The sequence below is a fragment of the Danio rerio genome, chromosome 10 (assembly GCF_052040795.2).
Source record: "Danio rerio strain M-AB ecotype USA chromosome 10, GRCz13ab, whole genome shotgun sequence".
Lineage (NCBI taxonomy): Eukaryota > Metazoa > Chordata > Actinopteri > Cypriniformes > Danionidae > Danio > Danio rerio.
The window spans coordinates 31,927,800-31,950,958 of NC_141030.1; the positions used below are offsets into that span (position 1 = coordinate 31,927,800).

General features: G+C 36.9%; 2 long non-coding RNA genes across 9 annotated transcripts in view; one reads left to right on the forward strand and one right to left on the reverse strand.

Moving 5' to 3' along the window:
• The window catches only part of LOC137496591 (uncharacterized), a 110,940-nt gene that overhangs the window by 41,382 nt on the left and 46,399 nt on the right, over nt 1–23,159 (reverse strand). For 7 of the 8 annotated variants that reach the window (XR_015501254.1, XR_015501253.1, XR_015501258.1 and 4 more), the window contains 2 exons: nt 20,619–20,682; nt 10,073–10,203 (listed from right to left, as the gene is read on the reverse strand). This is a non-coding gene — a long non-coding RNA (uncharacterized LOC137496591). Of the gene's footprint in view, nt 1–10,058; nt 10,204–20,618; nt 20,683–23,159 lie in introns of all 8 variants that reach the window. The other variant, XR_015501259.1, reaches the window with a different exon arrangement.
• LOC147842112 (uncharacterized) lies at nt 13,952–21,582 on the forward strand. Its single transcript, XR_015501295.1, has 2 exons — nt 13,952–14,088; nt 19,812–21,582. It is a non-coding gene; the product is annotated as an uncharacterized LOC147842112 (long non-coding RNA).

The following is a 23,159-nucleotide window of genomic DNA, read 5'->3' on the forward strand; positions in this document are numbered from 1 at the left end:
TTTGTCTTGTGTAATCGAAAATAAATCCAGAATGCTCACTGATTATACAAAAAATGAGCAGGGAGAATTTCTGACAGGTGGCAAATATAATTAATATAGTGATGACATGGGCCAATGAGATCATCCGTAATTCATTTACTGTACATAAACGGAGAAGGCTTTTTGCAGCTAGAGATAAAAGTGAATTAGCACTGGGTATAATAGACAAAAGGGCATGGGAGGGGATTTTTACTGAATCAGACCTAATATGGACATCAATTCGGTCCAAGAAAAGCTGGCAAGGCTGAAAAAGGAGGGGTGACGGAGACCAAGCAGAACAGCTGTGCTTTGATTGGACAGACTTAAAATTTCCAAATTTGTTTTGTCCAATCACAAAGAATGTTTGGACACATAGCAACAGCACGTTTCATTCCAAAGTGATGCTTTTTACCCCCTCTCTGTCGTTCTCTAAAGATTCCTCTGTTCATTTCTTTTTACAGTAAACCAGACATTAAAATGTCAGGTTGGGAAGAGAGGAATGTCTTTTGTTCTGAGCTTGAGAAAACTGGATCAGCTTTAAACCGCAAGATGAAAGCACTTGATTAAAGAGCGACATTCATGCCCATCCTCGTTACAAACACATCATTCTGCTCCGAGCCGTGAGTCACTCTCAATCGGGCACAAGAAACTGCTGAGTAACGTCAAGACTAAATCACTGCATTCACGTCCAGTCACAAGTCTCTCATCTGTCTTCAAAGGTATCTTTTATCTCCAGAGATCTGTATACACTATTCGCCCCATCTACCCCACACCGAACAGAGGGCGCAAGATGTGTTTATTCCCAATATTAGCAACAAAACAGACCCCATACGACCGGCTGAAAGTTATTCTCAGAATGTTTGGTTTGGCTGACTAATTCCCCTTAGTCATTTATCTGGCTGTACAGACTAACCTTAACCCAGAAAAACTGATGAGAGCTAAATCGGGCAGCTATTTCAGAGTTTTACAGCGCGGTCCACATGCAATCATGCCGTTATGTGACGTATTCATAATTCTAGTGGGAACTTTCCCTCTCTCACCACAACAGTGGCCATCTGACACGATGAATGAATAACCAGGCTGCTTGTTCTTTTTTATTTCAAATCTATTTCAAACTTTTTTTTTCTTTCTCATGCACATGGAAAATTACCATTTGGCAAAGCCTGCAGCCACCACAACCTCCCCGCGTCTACCAGCTCCGACCCAGCATCCCTCAGGGCAGGGTTTACCAGCAATTACATTTAAGAGATCTCATCAAAGGTGCGCCTTCAGTAAAACCATGGGAGACGGTTCGGCTTTCTGCTTCTGGTGTGTTTCCAGTGCCATTCAGCATTTTTTTTTTCAATCACCTTGATTTTTTTTTCTTGGTGTTTTTTTTATTGTTCATAAGTTTAGAGGGCATGTCATTTACAGGATGTCATTTTTTATGATATATAGAGACGTGGATTTACCGGAATTTTTAACCCCTAAAATGTTGCTCTTATATTTAGCAAAACAAACTTTGATAACGCTTTATTTTGATGGTCCATTTGAGTATTAGTAAGGCTGTCTTTTAAATATCTGTTGATAGTGATTCTTCAACAGACATTTAACTGACTATAAGAACCTTTGCAAATACAGGTCAACTTACACTAACCCTAACCCCAACCTAACGGTCTACTTATAATCTAATGAGAATTAATTGGCATGTGGATGCTGCACACAAGTGGTGGTGTGGAGAACCCCTCCCCCATGATTGTGAAGCGCTTTGGGTGAATGATCAAACACAGTAAATGCTCTCTACATAAATACACATTACATTACATTACATGTAGATGCAATGCAACTTAAATTCAACAAACAGACCATCAAAATTAAGTGTGACCCAAACCCTTTTTTTTCTGTTTTACTAGAAAAAAGACTAGACTGACGCATCTAGACTGAAGACTTCCCTAATCCACATTCACACCTATTAATATTCCTCTTTCCACACCACATACGACAGTTACAGCTTCCCCTTACGTCAATGGCACCTTGGTAACAATAGTAACACTCCTATACATACAACATCAACGTTTACATGAACCAAAATGCTAATAGAGCTATTTTAAAAAGGCAGTTCACCCCACAAAAATATATATTTTTTGATGTAGCACTTAACTTTATTATTGTAAAACTTATATATTTATTTTTTTCAATTGATTTTCATTATGTGAGGATTTTTTTTTCACTCAAGACAAAAGTTTTTGTAATAAAATGAGGATAATAATAAATAAAAAATAAAAGATGACAGAGGGCGGTTCACTAACATTTTTATTATCTTTAGTATTTTTGGCAACACTTTATTTTGATGGTCTATTTGAGTATTAGTTGACTGTCTGCTTAATATCTGCTGATACTGCTGCTAAACAGACATTTAACTGACTATAAGAAACTTTGCAAGTACATGTCAACTTACAATAACCCCAACCTAACAGTCTACTTATAATCATTTCTAATTTGACGCAACCTTTTTTTGTATTTTACTGCTGAGCTACAGAAAAAGCTAACTCAGATTAAATGTTTATTTAAATGTTATAAACGAATCAGATTTTTTAAAGTGTAAATACTGTCACTCGACAGATGGCAGACTATGCAGAAGACATCGGCGAGCAAATCAAGGCATATACTAGTGTAATTCTGTTATAAATTAGATGTTTTTGTTTTTACTGTAATAAGTACATTATAAAATGTAAGAAATAACTGTATTAGTTAAATTTAAAACAATGTTTTCTAGTCATTTTTAAACATTCTTAAATAAATTAGGAAATTCCCCATTGCAGCTATATTTACCTTCGGCAAACAAGCCTCAATCAAGTTTGGTTTTTGGCACTTCATAAGAAAAAGTTTGGGCACCCCTGATCTAATACGATCGGGAAAATCAGCCCGGCAGCTGTGAGAATCACAGGAAGACTGTAATCAGGTTAAAAAGTAAATTGCACTTTTCACCCGCTCTTTCTCCAATCATTATCCCCTTCTTTTTTTGTGAATGAAACCCTTTCAGACAAGCGTCTCGGCACACATGCCGCCAAATATCAAAGTCCATTATACAAACCGCTCTCTTTCTCTCTCTCTCTCACACACACACCCTCTTTCTCTGTCTTAGTGCAGGAAGTGATTATGGCTTCCTGACGTAATCGGACCGTTCCAGGGAGGGAGAGACGAAAAAAATTCAAATCTATCTATCACAAGGAGGAAAAAAATGTGCACCCTGGAGTCCACGTTGACAAATTCTTTAACAAGCTGTGGTCAAAGGGAAGCTGGTTGAAGACTGACTCAGCCCCTCCTTTCAGCAGTTACTGGAAACACGGGGGGAGGCAGGGGGAGGAGGGAGCTTCAGAGAAGTCACATGACCCGTAAGGGCAGGGCTAACCACAGCTTCGGGAGGAGGAGAGGAATCAGGGCGAGGGGGAGGCGGATATGCGCTCTTCCCCAAGCAGATGCCTCCGAATCGGGTTACTTACTCGCCTGCCTGCCTGGGAGTTGGCAGGGGAGAATTCACAGACTAATAAACTCTTTCAGTGCCGGAAACAATGAGTCATGACACCAGATCAGCTTTTTAAACAGCAAATGAAACAAGGAAAAAGATTTTTGAAATGTTTGTCTAGTTCTAAATCGAATCAAAACACACTTCAATGTGAATAAGAAAAAATAAAAATGATACAATTTGTGTGTATAAAACAATGTGTAATGACTAGAAACGGATGCAGCTGATGATGTCTTGTCTGTTGAGACTCTTTGTGCCAGCCTGGCTCGTGTGTGCGTATGTGTGTGTGTGTGTGTGTGTGTGCACTTGCACACGTGCGATATGTCTGCTGCTCTCTAGAAACCAATATGACGACACTTGACATATAATCCCATGCCCTTGACCTCTCGGCAAAGGACGTCTGGAGCAAACATGTTAGACTGTTAGACATCATACAAACACAGAAACATACCTAGAACACATAAACAAATTAGTAAGACACACATACACCCATTAATCATTTCCTGTGGTCTGTTATAGCTGAAAAATCAAACAGTTATTCTAATTTGCAATGCTACAGTTGAGATTGTCCTGGACAAAATGGAAAGAGGTTTTCCAAATCCATTCGGAGAAAGAGACGCGCTTCGTCTTCACCCGCAACACTACCGGAGGATGATTTCGGAAATCGAAGTGAAAGTTTCTGGTTGCTTTTAAAAAAAGCCACAGAAGAAGAAGAAGAAAGCGTCTTCAGTCACAGAGGACATGAGGAGCAAAAGGAGAAACTTTAGGGGGGGGAAATCAGACAGCACAAGAAAACTCTCCTGCAGCGCCAGAGATGCTGTGATCCAGAAGCGGATGTCAGAATGACCAAACAGCGACAGAGAGCGAGTGAGAGATAGAAAAAGGGAGAAAGAGAGAGAGCGGGTGCAGGAGAGAGACAGATAGGAGAGGTAGAGAAAGCAACAGAGACGCATCACAACTCAAAAAAAAAAGGGTCAGTAGAGAAACCTTAAAAATTAACATGTTCCATCCATCCCTGCTCCCTCTTTCGGTACTTTGAAAAAATGCAAGGATGGAAAAGAACAAACAGACACACATGTAAACACAAAATATATATACAAGTGGTTCTGTCATGACCACATCGGTTTTGATGATGAGAAACTATGCCGAGTACAGTAGGATTTTTAAAAGGTTTTAAAATAAGCTTATTCTTCTCACCAATTTAATCAAAAATAAAATACAAATTGTAAAATTGTGAAATGTTATTGCATTGACATAATTGTTCAAAAATTTGTTAATAATTTAATAATTTATTCCAGTGATTTTAAAGGTGAATTTTCAGCTTTATTACTCCCTCAGAAATCACTCTAATATTCATCATTATTGTTACTATTAACTATTATTATTAATGGTGATAGTAATAAAAGCCATAATCATGTCAATTTATTTGAAACTACAAACAATAAGAATGCAGTTATTTAAATTTGTAACAAATATATGTTTTTGATTTTATATTTAATAAATGCCCCCTTGATGAGCAGAATATTTAAAAAAAAAAAAAAAAAAAAAAAAACATGAAAAAAAAACTGACCCTAAACTTTTGATCGGTAGTGTAAATCTTTAAAATGTTACACAAATTAAATGCCAACTTGACCAAAATATGCTTGTCCAAATGAATAACAATAATAATAATAATAATTTAATGGCAATTTTAAATTGTTTTAAGAATGTTACTGCATTGGGTTACTTAATATAGTCATATATAATGAGCTACCATTTATGAGTTAACATACACCACCTGTTAAATGTTTGGAATCATTAGGATAGTTTCAAAATAAGCTTCTCCTGTTCACCAAAGCATTTATTTAATCAAAAATACAGTACAAATTGTAAATGTTATTGCACCCAGAGGAAACCCACGCGAATGCAGGGAGAACATGCAAACTCCACACAGAAACGCCAACTGACCCAGCCGAGATTTGAACCAGCGACATTCTTGCTGTGAGGCGACAGCGCTACCCACTGCGTCACCCATTATTATTATTATTATTATTATTATTAATGGTAATAGTAATAAAAGCAATAATGACCGAAGTAATCATTTCATTTGAAACTACGTACAATAAGAAAGCAGTTTTTAAAATTGTAATAAATATTTAACAATTTAACATTTATGTTTACATTTAATAAATGACGCCTTGATGAACAGAACAATTTTCTTAAAAAAAACAACATAAAAATAATAAAACTGACCCCAATATTTTTCCAAAATATGTTTTGTCCAAAAAAACAACAACAACAACAACAATAATTGAATAGCAATTTTAATACATGTTTTATTATTATTATTATTGGTAATAGTAATAAAAGCAATAAATGACTGGAGTAATCATTTCATTTGAACTTAAATCAAAATTAAACAAACATTACTGTAAAATACTTTCTCACTGTACTATTAAAACCATGTGACTATGTAAATATTTAATTTAATTTAGTATTACTTTAATTAATTAATTTATTTTTTAACATTTTTTTGTTATAGTTATTTCTATTTTATAAATTTAATTTATTATTATTTTTTTAAATATTTTTTTCTTTGAAGGGGAGGGAGGTTGTTCATGGGGAAAAATGTAACAAAAAAGAAAAAAAGAAAAAGTCTTGTCAAATCTTTGTATGTAATAATTCACCTTGTTTTTCCTTCTATATAACAATTATAAAAAAATAATCAATTAAAATTAAAATGAATTTAAATTCAATTAAATCAAAAATAAATGTCATTTTAACCATAATATGTTTTATCCAAATTAACAACAACAATAGTATTAATTTAATGCCAATTCAAATACAATTTTTACCATTGTTTTATGAATGTTACTGCATTGAGTTACTTAATAATAAAACATAATGAGCTACCATTTATGAGTTAATCGACAGTTGTATAGGACAGAATGTAAAAAACACATCAAGAATATAAGCTTGCACATTTTCTGGAAATGCAGAGGCTGTCTTAATCTTAATGTAGCAACTCTTATGTAATCACAGAATTTTCTTCAGTACGTGAAAAATGATTGGCTGCTGAGAAGCAGAGTAATTCAGAAACAAGACCATATGACAAATGAGTCACTATACATGATCAGTGACGGTTTGAGGTTAACGACCAAGATAAAGGTTCCCTGTAAGTCTGAAATGACTAGAAACTTCCCATTCACAAGAAAAACTGTTGAGAAAGATCTGTCATAACACATGTCAGAGCGCGCGCGCGCGCACGCGCACACACGCGCACACACACACACACACACACACACACACACACACACACACACACACACACAAGAACATTTGTTTGTGGATCTTTTTATTGGTAGCTGTAAGAGCAATTTTTAATATACAGTAGGTGCAAATTGTAGGATGTATATCATGATCACTAAAGCCTTCTGAAAAGTTAGCGTGCTGTTATACTATTGCTACTAAATTCTGAAATGTTAGTATGCTGCAATGCCATTACTACCATATTCTGAAATGTTAGCAAGCTGCTATGCCATTGCTACCACATTTTCTAAACGGTTGTTAGCATGCCATTGCTATGGTTTTTAATCACTAACAGATTATATTGCCATGATTAGGATGTTCTAAATGGTTAACACGTTGCTATGCCATTTCTTTGGTCTTCTTAATGACTAAGAAACGTGTACTGCCAAATTAGGCTGCTCTGAATGGTTACCAAGTTGCTATGCCATTGCTGTCATGTTCTGAATGGTTGTTAGCAACATGCTATGCCATTTCTTGGGTGTTCTGAATGGTTACTGATCTCATTTGTCATTGCTAACATGTTCTGAATGACTAGCGTGTTGCTATGTTATTACTACGATGTTCTGAATTGTTGTCAGTTTGCTATGCCATTTCTACGGTGTTCTGAATGACTAGCAATGTTTTGGGGCACAGTTAGCATAGATTTAATGGTTTGCATGTTTTAAACCAATTTAGAGTTCATTCATTAATTTTCTTGTCGGCTTAGTCCTTTTATTAATCCGGGGTCGCCACAACGGAATGAACCGCCAACTTATCCAGCAAGTTTTTACGCAGTGGATGCCCTTCCAGCCGCAACCCATCTCTGGGAAAACCAATTTAGAGTTTTCACCATAAATGTACACATATTGATGACACATTTGACTGCTTCTCATACATTGACGAGTGCATCATCTTAAAATTGTGAATAGCTGTTTCTCAATTTGCATACTTGTCTGTGCTTATCTAGCATACAGTTCAAATTCCCAGATGTGTTTTTACTCTATTCTCTTTTATCGAGGATGAATCAGGAGGTGACTCTGCGATAGTTACAGTTGGAATACCAGAATGCATCTCAAACTAGCTAAGGAGGAGGAAAGATTTTTTCTTAGGAGAGAAAAGTTGTTTAGAAGTTAAATGTGTTTATTTATTAAGATGGCGCCTATTTGAAAATTAGCTACAACATATTTGGAGATGTGTCATCTGCCAGTGGATCTTATGTTTCTATAGTTGTTAAACATAATATAAAATTCATCTTGTGTATATCTAACAGCCAATCGTTGGTCTTATAAATACACAGTTTGTTCCTATTATGTCAAGCCTGGGCATAAAGTTTCATAATCTTATTTTTTTTATGTTACCGTATTGCATGTTTGACTGAATTATAGCTTGTCTTGATTTCCTTATATGCAAGCTGTGGATATTATTATAACAAAATTTTGTTACATATTAGTGTAGTCATAATACTGGAAATTTGGTATCCATTGGACACCAAAAAGATGGCGTATTGACTTCGGTATCAATACTAACCAAAATAAAGATCGTATCGTTTTAAATATTCTTGAATCAATACTTATCGAAATATCGATATTTTTGACAACACTACATATATACACTTTATCCCAGGCTCATTCTGAAAATGTACCCCTATATACATTTGTGGAAAGTGGCAAATTCCTCCCAGAAGCTATGTTTTGTTGCAGCTTTTGTTTTCGCAAATCCACCAGAGACCAATGTGTACACTTTTTCACATCTCAAATTTCTCTCACGAGTGACATTCACACCTGCTGTCCTTGCGTAAATCCACCAGAGGCCGCTGTCAATTGACTGACCAATCGACTGACCCACCCTCCTCCTTTCCTAAACCCAACCAATAGTGTTTTCAAAAGCACCGATTGACTCACCCACCCACTTCCCTAAACCCAACCGACAGTTTTAAAAAACAATCCAGAAAAAGAAAAGCCCTCACCTGATTTTTATCACATTTTCAGATTTTACCACATTCTCACCCTGTTATTTACTTGTTTATTTAATTTTTTAGGTTCTGTTTTTGTCTTACATGCTTTCTAAAACCGTTTTATACCAGACTCGAACACTGAGTTGTGGTTAAAGCCTCTCTGTGTCTCAAGTCTGCTGATGTACATGGCGAGCTAACATACTTCTGGCTACATAATTTCACGATCACCAGAAACATATATAGGGCTACGTTTTCAGAATGAGCCTATGATGATACTCTTTATATATATATATGAACAGGTCAATAATACATACATATTACTACATTTTTAATTTCCATATGTATACTTATAAACATTATATTATAGGTTTTAACTACGGTAACATTTTAATTTTAGCTAAATATTAGTTAATGTTAACTAACTTTCGCATGTTAGCTAAAGTCTTCTTCGTCTTGTATTGTGTTAAAGTCATTTGCAGATATAAACATCCATAGAAACAGCTGCTAATGATGCATATTGTAAATACAGTATATCTATCCTGACTGGTGTTAACAAGTTGCTATGCTGTTTCTTGGCTGTTCTGGATGGTTGCCAACATGTTGCTGTGCAGTTGCTAAGTGCTTGTTAGGGTGTTTAGCATCAAGTCCTGCTTTAGTACAAGTCTATGCCATATATTTAAATAACTATGAAAAGTAAAAGGTTTGGCACATCAACGTGAAGAGTTCAGAATAAAAAGATGTCAGATTGTGGGATTGTTTGGTACAATTCTACAGAACAGTTGGTTGTGTTTACAAGTGGATGAGACTATTGTGGTTAAACTCCGTCCTTGCAGTCATTGTCACAGTTGCCATGGTGACTGGCCACCTATTGGTTGCACTTTAATCAGAGGAATAAACCATGTTATCGTTTTACTCTTAGCGATGCTTGTAAATGAGCAAAAAGCCACTACCTCTTCATGGAGTATTTATATGGGCCTAAATTAAGGTTTCACCTATTCATAAGTTGTGTGCCACAGTTTAACACATTGTGTATTAATATCCCTAACCGTGTTAGTGCTTTTAACATTTATGTCAGTAGCAGCTATGCTTGTCTATGCTTGTAAGAGCAATCCCCTTTTGTAAAAGAGGTTTTCGAGGAAAGGAGAACAAGTAACAGGCATCATGTGAAATGTGGGGGCGTGGTGGTGGATTAAATGCAGAATGAAAAAGAGGAATAAAAAGAGTGCTGAAATAAAAGATAGCACGTGAGTAAGCAGATCAAATGGAAAGTTGAGAGACAGGGAGGGAGGGATTAATGAATGTGATATGACCCACCCGACTGTTCTTACCATTGTTAAGTGGAACATCTCTGCAAGCTTCTCAGAGCCTTCATCACTGGGGCCCGTCCCTGATAACATGGCAGCATGGGACGTGAAGAACACAAGGGACCTCCCCTATTACAGTTCCCCCTCCCTGCACACTGTGAACACACACCACATGATAACTGACATCAAATTTATATACAACTGTGGCAAAATAAGTCAAGGACTCCATAAAACTCAAACCCAAATTTATATGAAGACGTGTTAATGTCTTTTGGTCAATCTGTTTTCTCTGTAAAGGGAACCAAATTTTGGAATGATTTACCTGTTGGCCTAAAATTAGACTGTAATATAAATGTTTTAGTAGTCAAGTGGTTTAAATACAAAGCAGCAGTGTTTACACAAAATTTTACTATTAGTTTGTTTGATCGTTCTGCCATTGCTTTTGCTTTACAGCAATATTTAGTAAAGAATTATAATGTTTAAGTGTTTATAATGTGTTTTAAAGGTGTCACGGTGTCGCACGATTGACTCACAGCAAGAAGCAGGGCCGGAGTGGGACTCCTTTTCAGCCCTGGAGTTTCAAGCCTCAGACCGCCCCACCTCAGTTCACGACTGACTATATTAAAATAAGGTCATTTCCAATTCAGTTTCTAATTACACTATCACGTCTTTTTTTTTTTTTTGAGAAAACAGCTGCTTTAGAACTTCAAATGTTCAACAACCCAAACAGTATTATATGTCTCAACAATAAAAATGAAAATAATAATATACTCAGGCGAGGATCAAACCTGGATCGGCGACGTTGTAATCTAACGTGCTAACCACTGGGCCACAATGGTTGTACAGTGATAGGTGACTTATAACATTATGAACCTGCAGGCTGGGTATATATGAAAAGAGCATTAAATTAATGTATTAAATTAATGAATAAGAAGACTGTGGTCAAGTAAATAATTAAATTAATTTAAAAAGTGTGACTGCTGAGAGCAACAGATTCTGGAGCTAGGGACACCGGCAACTCGCGGCCAAAAAACGGACCGGCCCACCGGGAATTCTCCCGGTCCTCCCGATTAGCCAATCCGGGCCTGGCAAGAAGGTCACTGGTTTGAGTAAGTTACATTTCCTTGTGGAGTTTGCATGTTCTCCCTGTGTTAACGAGGGTTTCCTCTATGTGCTCCGGTTTCCCAACAGTCCTAAGACATGCGGTATAGGTGAATTGAATAAACTAAATTGGCCATAGTACTGTATATGTGTGTGAATGCAATGTGTGAGTATATGGGTCTTTCCCAGTTTTGGGTTGCAGCTGGAATAGCATCCTTTGCGTAAAACATATGCTGGATAAGTTGGTGGTTCATTCCGCTGTGGCGACCCTTGATTAATAAAGGGACTAAGCTAAAAAGAAAATGAATGAATGGATGTGTTTAATGTTTATAATGTTGTGTATATGTATCCGTGGACAGGTGTTGAGATTGAGCAAGTCTGCTAAAACACGTAAACAAATGGATTTGTTTGTCCAGTGTAAATGTGATGTCCATGTCAAAATAAATAAATAAATAAATTGACCCTTCACTGCTGGCAGCTAGCTCTCAGCATCTCTTACATCGTCATCCACTGAAGCTAAGCAGTGCTGCGCCAGGTCAGTACCTGAATGAGAGACCACATGGGAAAACTAGGTTGCTTACGGAAGTGGTGTTAGTGAGACCAGCAGGGGACATTCAACCTGTTGTCTGTGTGGGTCCAAACGCCCCAGTATAATGAAGGGGACTCTATAGCAGGTCGCACACCAGAAGCGCCCAGCGCCATGCATTTTAGAATTCTAAACATAGGTTTCTATCAAGGTACACACACCGGCGCCGCAAGTCGGCGGCTGTCAGCGGCGCCCGGCCACAACTCAGGACGCAGTTTATTTTTCAGCTGCGCCACAGAGCGCCATCTGATTAGTTTCATGTTAAATATCATTCGAATGTGCGCGTCTGGAGTGTGATACTTTAAACTGTCATGTGCATGCCGTGTCGCGGCACCGAGCGGTGCTTCTGGTGTGCGACCTGCTTATACTGCTCTATGAGCGCCATCTTTCAGATGAGATGGTAAACTGCGGTCCTGACTCTCTGTGGTCGTGAAAAATCCCAGGATGTCCTTCGAAAAAAAGTAGGGGATTAACCCCGGCATCCTGGCCAAATTTGCCCAATGGCCTATGTCCATCCTGGCCTCCTAACCATCTCCATATCATAATTGGCTTTATCACTCTGTCTCCTCTCCACCAATCAGCTAGTGTGTGGTATGCGGTCTGGCGCAATATGGCTGCCGTCGTGTCATCCAGGTGGATGCTACACAATGGTGGTGGATGAGGAAATTCCCCCCAATGTGTAAAGCACTTTGAGTGTCTAGAAAAGTGCTATATAAATGTAAGGAATTATCACATTATTACTGCGGTTTGACTGACAGGTGATCCAGCCAATAATAACACCAATATTCTTTTGCTCCCATTTCTGTCTGTCATGGTGTTTGTCGTAATAGAATAACACTGGCGATTAACATGAAAAATTGTATAAATGTGCTCGTATAGGACTTGCAATGCAGAAGGTAGGGAAGGCAGGGCGATATACAGTTTCATCTTCTGCTGAAACTTAGAGAAAGGATTGAAATGGATACGTTTGTGTGAAGAGCTTCACCATAAGCTATAAATCAAGGGTGATATTACTTGATGAAAGAAGACTTGAAACGCAAGGACACGAGACACATAAACTAACAGTTTCTGTTATTGGACCAGCGCCACCTGTATAAATTCTTGTGACATGGCAAAATAATTACCTGAGGACTCATAATATGAACAATGAGATGAGCTAACTTAAACTGCATAGCCTGGAGATCCAGATCAACTATGAATAAATCTTTAGTGTCTTTTATAATTTTAAAGATGGACTATAGTTTTGATGCCACCGTTTACATGTGTTATGTGAATTAAACTAGGGAATCATGCAACATTTTATTATACTCACACTATCCTAACTATCCGTATACTTCTAGGCTGTACCAATTGGCAACATCCTTCTCTCCCTCGTGAAGCTAATATGGAAGTAACTAAAATTGCAATTCATCAAACTGGCCATTTGGTGGCTGACTCCAGAAACTCCCAGATGTTCACTGACTTGCAATGCTAACTTGGCTAATTTCACAGCTGATTAAAACATGTTTACAGCCTGGTACAAAAGATGGTTTTGGTGCATAAAGCTAATATTACCATTCATAACGACTGTGGGGGGGGGGGGGGGTACATTTTTTATATCTCATTTGTTTCTTTTTTTTTAAGTTATATTGAGTCTGCATAATTAAGGGTGTTGCCACTTGAGTGACAGCTAGGTCTCGCTAGTCACCGTAACTGCACTTCAGGTGATTTAGGCTCATTAGCTACTGAATATATATATATATATATATATATATATATATATATATATATATATATATATATATATATATATATATATATATACACCCCCTCACAGTTGTCATGAAGGGTATAGTTAAATAATAGTTCTTTGTACCAGGCTGCAAACACCTTTTTTCTGCAGAAAAGTTGGCCATTTTAACCGCAGGGTCAATAGAAATGTGCTCTATTATGAAGTCAGGACTTGCGACATACTTCCGTATTTGGTTCACGAGGAAGAGCGGGAGGTTGCCGCTTGGTTAAGCAAAATGCTAGCAGGCATCTCTAGCTCTGCTTATGCCCCACCTCTTTGCCCATTTTCGGTTAGCAGGAGTCAGCTTAATGATGCACAAACAAAATGGCAACGACTGGCCAAGCCCACTTGTAGCTTTATTTGCACTCTTCAGAAACCTATAGGTGATATCACGAATGATACATCCATATTTTTTACAGTATATGAGATTAATTTGATCTTTTTTGTGTGATTTCATTACGAGTCAAATTTACTGTAAATCCAGAATATATGCTTTGTATGTCTATTACAAACATTTTTGCCTCTTTTTGTCTGAAATTAGTATGTATTTTTTCCAGGAAAGATTCACTATTTCTCTGAGGAGTGAAAAAATTTTTTTTTTTGTAATTCAGTTTTTTATTTCCGATAGTGAGAATATACAATTTTTACAATCAGATAACAAAATACTTTTAACAGATATAACCCCATATATATTTCCCACCCCCCCACCCCATTATACGCACATCAGGAAACACAGAATAACTATAGTTTAGACCAAGCTGTTTGATAATTTCCATTAAGTTGTCATCCGTAGCATCAGATGAGGGTTAAGTGTCCAAGATTTCTTTGACGTTGCATATGTAGATTTTCCATGCCGTAAGAATGTCCACTTTGGCATGGTTGATCCGTGCTGATGACAGTTCCAGATATAGTATTTCCAATAATGAATGTAACCAGTGCTTAACTGAGAGATCATGAGGAGGTTTCCACCTTTGTACCAACATTTTCTTTGTAGCAGTTGAAGCAGCTAACCAAAATTTACGGACCTTTGCATTTAAGGGAAATTGAGAGTTATCATTCAATAGTAACAGTATAGGGTCTTTGGGGAAACAAATTTTTGTAACTTTAAATAAAATGTCCAGTACCGAATCCCAAAGTTTTTGTACCTCCGGACATTCCCACATCATATGTAAAAAGGTATCTGGACGCTGTGGTTCACAGAACTTACAATATGGATCTGGAGATAAACCTATGATATGTCGTATACGTGTGGTTAAATATGCCCTGTGGATAGTTTTAAAATGAATAAACTGGTGATTAGGGTTTGTGGAAGCGTGGAATGTATTATGCCATACAGTTTCCCAATCCATAGTTGTATTGGGTCGAGACATATCAGATAGCCATAGTCTTTCTTTTAAGAAACTATGTGCATTAATATTAGAAAGACAGCAGTAGAGATAGGAAACAGTTCCTTTTCTTGGAGCATTATATATCCATTTCACAATCGGGTGGGTATGAAGATCCTTACCCCATGGTGTCTTATGAGCCTTTAGTGCTGCCCTTATTTTAAAATATATAAAAAGAGTGTTGGGAGATATATTAAATTTGTTAACCAGCTCTTGAAAATCTAAAATAGATTTTTCTCCATTTATGTCTTTTAGTGTTAGAATACCTTTATTGGCCCATGATGGTTGATTAAAAGGTTGTCTACCAGAAAGTAGGTTCACATTGTGCCACAGAGGAGAATGATTATGCCAGGTGGTTCTGGAAGGAAAATAAGTTTCTACCTTTTTAAAAATTTGGAGGGTATAGGATAAAATAGGTCCATAGCGCAATATACATTTCCTATGGTTAAAGCCTGAGAACAGAAAGTCTTGCAGACGTGTTGGGAAAATAAGGTCTTTTTCTATTTCTTTCCAAGAACATTGCATATCAGGTTCGAACCATTTCACAACTGAGAGCAGAATAAATGACCAGTGGTATAATTTGAAGTTAGGGCAGGCCCATCCACCCTCTGTTTTGTTTTTTTGGAGAGTGGACCATTTTACACGGGGACGTTTTCCATTCCAAACAAATTTGTTTAAAATCGAGTCTAACTTTTTCCAATAGTTTGGAGGTGGAGGGAGGGGAAGCATGGAGCTTATGAAATTAATTCTGGGCAAGATATTCATTTTTATTGTTGAAATTCTGGCGGGTGGTGATGAGGGTAGGCGCATCCATCTCTGGATATCAGCCTCAACCTTACTGTAAATTGACATATAGTTTATTTTAGGTATGAGTTGTAAGGTTGGGCTCAGCTCAATTCCTAAATATTTGACTTTTGTTGATATTTTTATATTAGTATTATTAGTAACATTATGGCCAATTGGATTAAGGGGCATCAGAACTGATTTAGAGTAGTTTATTTTGAAACCAGAAATTCTTCCAAATTCATTTAAAGCTGTGAGGGCATTGGGTAGTGAATTTTGTAAATCTGATAGAAATAGAAGTATGTCATCAGCATATAAAGAGATAGAATGGACAGATGAGCCTAACTGAATTGGGGTAATGTTTTTACATTGTCTAATAAATTGAGCCAGTGGTTCTATTGATAGATTAAACAAAAGAGGAGAGAGAGGGCAACCCTGTTTTGTTCCCCTCCTAATACAAAAAGTATCTGAAATAATTCCCACTGTAGTTACTCTAGCCAAGGGGTTAGAGTATAGAGTTTGAATCATCTTAATGAATTGATCGCCAAAATTAAAGTTTTTCAGTGTGTACCATAAATAGCCCCATTCCAAGCGATCAAAGGCTTTTTCCGCATCTATAAGGAGGAGGCCACTAGGTTTTTTCAACTTTCCTGATTCAGCTATAACGTGTAGTACTCTGCGGACATTATCTGAAGCTAAACGTCCTGTTATAAAACCAGCTTGGTCTGGATGAATTAATTTACTTATTACTGATTGTAGACGCTTGGCGATAACTTTAGCATAAATTTTTATATCTTCATTAATCAGAGAAATAGGTCTATAGTTGGAACATTCAAAAAGATCTTTTTCGGGTTTAGGTAAAACAGTAATTAAAGCAGTATTAAGATCTTTATGAAAATGGCCTTTGGTTATGGCCTTGTTTATTGTTTGTAGCCAAATGTGTCCCAGTAAGTCCCATAGTACTAGATATAATTCGCCAGGGATGCCGTCAATACCTGGAGATTTCCCTGTATGTAAATCCCTAACTGCATTATGTAATTCATCTAGAGTTATTTCTGAATCTAGGTTGTCAGCATCTTCCTTAGAAAGTTTTGTTAAGTTTAAAGACTCAAAAAATTTTTCTAAATGATCCGTGTTAGTTTGTATTTCTGAAGAGTATAATTTTTCAAAAAACTTTTTAAATGTTTTGTTAATATCTGAGGGGTTTGAGGTGAGAACCTGTTCAGAGTTTTTTATTGCATTTATATTAAAGCGTTGCTCATGTTTTTTTAAAGTGAGTGCAAGGAGTCGGCTCGGTTTGCTTCCATCTATGTAGTATTTATGTTTTGTGATGTGCATCAAGTATTCGGTTCTTTGTCTAAGCAGGTCATTAAGTGTAGCTCTTTCTACCTTTAATTTTTGTTGTGTTTCTGTTGCAAATTTCTTTTCTAATTCCCGCTCCAATTCTCCACACCTTTTTTCTAATGATGATATTTGTTGGAGGTAATTCTTTTTAAGCCTTGCAGAAAAACTAATTGCATTATTTCTTAAAAAACCTTTAATAGAGGCCCAAAACATGTCTTGGTTGGAAACAGAATTTTGATTAATGCTAATAAATTCAGTTAATTCTGATCTCAGTTGTGAAATATATTCCTCGTTTTTGAGTAAAAGAGTATTGAATCTCCATCTAGAGGGTTTGGTCAGTGTACTAAATTGCAGCGATGTTGTTATTGCATTGTGGTCAGAAATACTTTGTGGTAGAAATTCAATGTTCTTTACACATGAAAATATCATAGGAGATAGTAAGATGTAGTCTATTCTTGAATAGGATTTATGTCTTGGTGAGAAGTAAGTGTATTCTTTTACATTAGGGTTGAGCAACCTCCAGGTGTCACTCACGTTTAGGTCTTTAGTAAAGCAATTTAATGCTTTTGAAGACTGGGGTTGTATCATTGGGATTGAAGGATTTGATCGATCTAAAACGGTGTCCATTACCGTGTTCATGTCTCCTCCAATAATAAGTAAATATTCATTATAGGCTAAAAGAGTTTTTGTAATGTCTGGGAAAAAAAGAGCATCATAAGAGTTTGGGGCATAAATATTGACAAACATTAGCTTCTTTCCTCCTATATTAGTACAACAATATGCCATTCTACCATTATTGTCTGATCCTAAATTTTCAATACTGAAAGTATGATTTCTTTTAAATAATATTGCCACCCCTCTCTTTTTAGAGTTATAACCTGAAGATACTATAGGAATATAGTGTTTGTTTTGTAATCGCTGGACATCTGCTATCCTTAGATGGGTTTCTTGGATAAGTGCAACGTCTATGTTTTTCCTGCGAAGATAATCTAAAAATTTAGTCCGTTTACTAGGAGAGTTTAACCCTCTGACGTTCAGAGACATAATATTCAAATTAACCATAATCTCTGAACATAAAGCTTTCACAAATAAACATGTAAAGATTGTAGTAGTAGGTGCAATTTAAACATAGAAATTTCGTGGATATATATGAAAAGAATATAAAAATTTCTGCGTATTTTATTCCTGAGTGCCCCACCCTTTCCCTAACCCCCTCAATAACGAGCGTCTGTGGCGATCGCGAGGCAATGTCTTAACACTATTCGCCTTCCAGTACCTCCTTGATATTAAACAGCTGAGGAACGTTACACCCATCAGTGTATCAGCATCAACTCTATTTAAACATGTAACAAGTTTTGAATTCGGGCTGTTCCAATCTTAAACCAAAGAAACTTAGCCCCCACCTTGTCGACAAAAAAAATTAAAAAAAATAAAATAAAATAAAATAAAATAAAATAATAAAAATAAATAAATAAATAAAAAATAATAAAATAAATAACTAAAATAAATAAATAATATAACAAATAATAGTAAAAATATATAATAATAAAATAAATTGTATTAAATAAATAAAATTAGTATCATGGATATCTAACCGTAACTTTAAATACCAATAAAACAAAATAATAATATTAATAGTAATAGTTGTTTACCGTATAATTTGGTCATTTAGGGGGCTAAGAAATGTTTCTAATCATGTCATTTAAGTGTTGATAAGTCCAATATTGTCTCCTTAATCGGTTTCCTCCATTGCCTCCTGGAGCTGAGGATATAAAGACCTGCGAGCCGGCGCTGACGTTGTTCGCTCCAGTCCCTCGATGTATTTCTCGGCTTCATCCGGCGTCTCAAACGAGTATTTTTGGCCTTTGAATGAGACTTTCAGTATTGCTGGGTAAATTAGAAAAGTTTCCGCACCTTTTTGTTGGAGTTTGGATCTGACGGCCGAGAACGCTTTTCTCTTCTGTGCGGTCGCGGCGCTGTAATCTGCATAGAATTCCAGACGCGCTCCTCCGGGTAGTGTGGGCTTTGCTTTACGTGCACCTTGAAGTATGGCCTGCCTGTCCGGATAACGAAGGAGTCGAAAGATCATCGCTCGTGATCTGTTTGAGTTAGAATTCGAGTAGACTCGATGAGCTCTGTCAATCTCTATTGGATTTGAACGCCCTGACAGGTCCGGGATCCATTTAGGGAGCGTTTTCTGAAGGAAGCCGATAGGGTCGTCTCCTTCCATTCCCGCAGGTAAGTTGACCAGACGGATATTGTTGCGTCGTGAGCGATCTTCCAAATCCGTGCATTTTCGTTGTATTTGGTCAAGCTGAGACAAGCAATGATTAGTATCTTTTTTAGTTTTGCGAAGGTTTCCTTGTAGATCATCTACTTTTGATGTTATCGACGCCATGTTCTTACCCAGAGAGCCTATTTCTTCTTTTATAGCTCGAAGAACAGTTCCATTTTCATTTATGTAGTCATTGAAAGGAGCAAGAGCGGACTTTATTGCCTCTGTTAACATGCCGAAGACCATTTCACGCAAGGCTTCCTGCTGCGCTTCGATTGCATGGCTGACGATGGAGGCCACGTCGTCATCAAGCGTTTTTAGTCGTTTGTTTCCTGTAGCTTGTTTTTGAGGAGACATCGTCTTTTTACTAGTTGCCATTCTTTAGAAGGAGTTGATGTTCTATTTTAATTAGGAATTTATCCTCAATTTGAAGAAAAAAAATGTTATAATCGGAGGTATTTGTAAGGAGCTCAGTGCCGAGCAGCCATCTTGCAGCGCGCGCCACCGGAAGTCTTCAGGAGTGAAAAAATTGATAGAGGAGCGCTATCGCTGATACTGAAAGCTTGCCCAACATAGAGAAGTGGGCGAGACTTTGCAAAGGGTCAACTCCAGGGGGAAATGGTAAAGATGATTTTTGATTGGATCACTGAATAACATATAATTATTAGGGACAAATGGGAGCCACCAAAAGAAAGCCTCACCGTTTATTTGTTCTATATTGGAGAAAATGTGAACAGTTCCCATTCACTATAACTTCTGACCACTTCTCAGAATTCTAGAAAATGTTGAAAAAGAACCATAGAGCTGTGGATCATTTCGGATTATGTTATCTGAAATCAAAAAGCATTGTTCTGCGGCGTATCAAATTATGACAGCTAAAGTTTAGAAGAGTTTTCTCCTCTCCTGCGCTGTTGTCAGCCTGACATTAATAGGCCTGTTATTTAATCTGGACATCCTGCCTCACATCCTGTCTCTTCAAAACAACTGGCTTTGATGGTGGCCGACACTGCATTACTCACAAAGCAGTTGGCCCTAATCTCCTGGGCAGCTGTCCTATTCAATGCCACTCAGTAGGAGGTGTTTGGTTAGTGTGAGTGTGTGTGTTCCACCTGCCCCTTGGGTGGGGAGTGTGGAAAGCCCACTAATGTCTACAGGGGGTTGCAGGGTGGCACAGGAGCAGATGAGCTCTGCAGGAGAGTACAGCTCCACTTTCCCTGATAAACTGCAGTCAACATGGACGGCCATATACAGTATGAGTGTATGTGTGTGTGTATGTGGTGTGTATGTGCTTTGAAGCAAGTAACCCTTGCCCTGAGAACTCTTACCTTTGAATAGACAGGAACATGTGCTTATGTGTATATGTTCAGTTTGAGTTCACTGTAGAAAGCCCTGAGGGTACAAATACACACACACACACACACACACACACACACACACACACACACACACACACAATAGATCGTTAATGCTCCTCCTGCCAGTGACGGTGCAAAGAACACCAGTTATGACATCGTCATTCTCCTGGGACTGGGCGCAGCCTGGCAGACAGTCTGGCACTACCAGGTGTTTAAACTCATATTGCCGCCTTTAGTCTTGGTTTGCTATACAAGAAATAAAACTTGCACAGTTTAGGCTCAGACACTGATTTTGGAAGGTATATGGAATAAAACTAACTAAAAAGAAAAAAAAACTTAGACATGTCATATTTATACAGCATACTGCTTATTCTCTGATGATTTAAAGTCCTTCCTTTATCCTTAACAGCAAACAAAAGTTTTTTTTTTTAACTCATTTGAATGCACTTATTTGGTAATTGCATGTAATGGAATTTTAAAATTGGCATTGAAATACTGTTTCACTGATTCATTCATTCTATTGACTTTCTATTGACTAAGAAGTCAAGTCTGAAACTGTAAAACTGTGTTGCAGCAGTTTCATGAGTTGTCAAATATAATACAAATGAAGGAGAATAAAAGTACGCTTTACTTTTAAAAGGTACATTTCTGCACAATTAGTGGCCACAAAATGAACTGAAGTCTGTTTGAATGACCTGCATAGGTGGACTTAAAGGGCTCTATTTTAATGATCTAGGCGCAGAGTCTAAAGTGAATGATGCAAAAGCATTAAGAGTGTGCCTGAATCCATTTACTATTTCAAGAACAGAAATATACGCTGCTATTTTAAGAACAGAAAATGCTGCAAATGTTCTAACAGGGTTGTGCTTATTCTTTTAATGAGTTTAGGGAGAGTTTGGAGCATAACAAGCAATAAACCAATCAGATTATCATCTACCATTCCCTTTATGGCGCATTTGCCATTTACATGGCAGACTTTGTAAGTGGAAAAACTGAAGGCTTAACTTGAAGAAAACAGTTAAACAGACCATCCGCGCAAGTATAAGAACAAGTCTCCTACATTTGACCTGTTTATTTTCTTTTCACTTTTTACTCTTTCCTCCTTTACTTTTCTGGATTAGGAAAAGGTGAAAACTCTCTCCACTGAAGTCATCCATTAGCCTACATAATTAATTTTGTTTGTTAAAAAAAATTTGTTTCAAAACTATTTCTAAATTCAGTCCTAATTTCCAGCAAACGAATAAAATAACAATAATAACAACGAAGTGTGGTCAAAAAATTATAATTTAGTAAACACACATCCTATTCTTATGCCCCATATGGTGATGGATACAACTCCAAAACAGTGGACAGATGGACAAATCAAAACTTGTTTTTATTAAAACAAATATAATTTAGCATATAATAAATAATACTGCTAAAAATAATAACATTAAACAAAAACAAATTGTCATGAATAAACTAAAAAAAAAGCCATAGATGAAGAAGGCATTGAGGTAGTGGTTTTTGTATTTATGTAGAAAATAATAATTATTGTAACAATTTAATCCTTTATTTTTTTCATATGTAAAGATTTTTGTGTAATATTGTACATCGTGTGTGTATTAAGCAATGTGTAAGCATTTGGGCTTGCATAAGGGCACGTCTAATTTGCTCTGTGCTGGACTTTAGACCAGTTTTTAGTTGGTCAATGGTGCAGTCCATTTCAGTTCTTCATAATATCAATGTGTCAACAATGCGTATTAACACACATCCTTTCAAGACCGGCACACCCGTGAGTCCACAAAATGGTGCAAATGGATTTGTTATTCAAACAACGTTGCATAAAACATGAAAATTAGGGTTGCGCTAGTTACCAAATCACACCACACACGTCTTGCGCCGGGTGTATGATCGTTTACTAATCCTCCACTTTCTTTATTCAGTTAAACACTAAAGAGAATATATTGAAAAATCCTGGAAAAGAACAATCATTCATTAATTTACATAGTATTTTTTGCAAGTATATTATATAAGTAAAAAGGTTCATAGCGGCTTCTCCTACCACAGCAATTATTTTTTTTTCATACTTGGCACCAGTTTATCAGGAAGCAAAAAATGTTATTCTCTTTGATTCATTAGATGGAAACAATGCTTTTTCACAAATGTTTTATGCGATATTCCAGCTTTATTCATACGTCTAATTCTCATCTTTGGATAAAAACCGAGCTATTGAAGCAGATGAGCTACAACAGAACAGACAGTACGATCCCACAAGGAAACTTAATTATTTTACATTTGTAAATTCGTATAAAGAATTTTATGTAAATCCTTTCAAAGGAGGCAAGTCCCCAAGCCCCACCCCTAAACCTACCCCTCACTGGGGGATGAGTAAATTATACTAAATATACAAATGCGATTGTATAAGATAATAAAAATTGCCCACAAAACCGAAGCTACTGTTGAATTGCCATGAGATTGGCTTGAGCACACTGATGAGCCTCCAGTTTTTACAATTCACAAGGCTCACGA